Consider the following 2,024-nt stretch of genomic DNA (forward strand, 5'->3'; position numbering starts at 1 on the left):
GTTCTTGGTTAAAGAGGAACACCACCTAATTAAGAATTCCAGTATGTTATTTCCATGGCCTTGGAAAGTTCAATCAATAATTGTGAACATGAGCTACTCTCTCAAAGCCAGACACCAGAGAAGTAACTCACAAACTTCTGATGTTGTAGGGTATATAGTCTGGAGCGGCTCCATAGACGAAGAATGAAGCAAAATGTTACCAATAACTTCTGGGTAGAAAACCCGTGTATCACGTATATAAAATCAAACAGCACTGAACAGACACTGCCTCAATTGGTTAGTTTTTTAGCCACTTAAAAAAAGAATCAATATTACTTAAAGTGTATGCTATATTTAAAATCTTTTCGCTGATTTACCTTGCTGTCAGACAGCCTTTTTTTTTTTTACTGTAGCTGTTATCTCAAACCCACCAGACATGATTGACAAGGTGCTGTCTACACCTGCCTCGATCAGTTAGTGTAGAGGGTAAGGCAGTGAAAATATTCTCAATATAACGTGCACTTACACTGATACTGATTTTTTTGGTGGATTTTTTTTTTTTTAATAATGCTTTATATAGGCTACTGTGTCTGCAATTCAAATCAATTGTCAGTTGTCCACCTGGAAATGATTGTTGTTAAGCAATGTCACAATGATTCAGTCAAAGGTGCACTCAGTGTCATCAGTAACATCTTTCCCAATTGACCCTTTGCTAATTCCCGCCCCCAGACACAGGCCAATCATAACGTGGCATCGGGCCAGCTCAGACCAGGGCCGGACAGAAACACAGCTGTGCTCCATTGACTCTAATGCAATTGTTTCAGATTTCCTTCGTTTTCAGGCTGGTTTTGTGGATTTGGAGCTAAATGTTGTGCCTGGGGCACATCGTGTATTAATGACACTCGTTACCTGGAGAGGTTGGAAAAACATATACGTTTCTTCCCTGTTCCAAAACTAAAATCAAACCCTGAAAAGTGAAGGGTTAGCTAGCTAGCTACTGAAGATATAGCCTACTGAATGTATACACATGCTGCTTTTGCTTTTTAATGATTATAACAGTGAATAAAGACCGACCCTGCTGTACAGGAACCAGTGAAGGGAAGCTGGGAAACTTTGCTGATATTCAACCAGCTGTGTGTCATCACATGGAAGTTGTTTGACTTCCCACGGAGATCCCTGCCCGTCCAGCGGCAGAGGTCCGTGTGCTGGCAGTGGCACAGTTGGGTGAAGCCAAACACCGTTCATCTGCACACACTGCGATGCCACACAGCTGGTTCAATATCAGCAAAGTTTCCCTTTATATTCATTGTCTTCTGTGGCGATCAGCAGTGATGTGGTGGTTCACTTTTACACTGTAATCTGTAGCCTATAGTTCGGCTTTAGCTTCTAACTATCTTTGTCTTTTTAACCTGTTGTTGCTGCTGAGTCAGTTTGACATCCTGGATATATCCTTCAAACACAGACTGTAGACCCCTCTGTCTGCTTCTCTCTGCAATCACTGTCATTTTTCCCAAAAATATGATAATATTTCTTCAGGGAGTGCAGTTAATTACAGAGTGGGCTCTATGCTTACTCCGACAACTTGTCAGACCATCACAAAGGGGCGGGGCTTAGCAAAGATTTTTGGTCCCAATTCAAAAATTTGAGTTTTAGCACTCTAGATTTTGGATTTAGGGGGCAATTTGTCATGTTTACTAATATTTTTGGACTGTCTTAGACCATAGGAATAACATGGATGAAGTTTGAAAATTAATGTAGCTCCCCTTTAAAGCTGATGAAATGTATTTTTTTCTGAAGGTAATCAATGAAATGTTTTATTGTGTGAAACTTTTGGAGAAAGATGGTGTGATGGTGAGCAATGCATCAAGGCATCCATGTAGTTCACAACACATTATCATCCACTTTGGACATAATGTCTGGGCTTAATGTGTTTACAGACGCATAGTTGTGTGCTGAATCAGCATCACTTGCCTGTTTGACATCTCCATAAGCAAACCCCCTCCTCACTTTCAGATGACCATAGGTGACTTTCAGAGAGCGACGGT

The sequence above is a fragment of the Epinephelus fuscoguttatus genome, linkage group LG8 (genome assembly GCF_011397635.1).
Source record: "Epinephelus fuscoguttatus linkage group LG8, E.fuscoguttatus.final_Chr_v1".
In the NCBI taxonomy this organism is placed as follows: Eukaryota; Metazoa; Chordata; class Actinopteri; order Perciformes; family Serranidae; genus Epinephelus; species Epinephelus fuscoguttatus.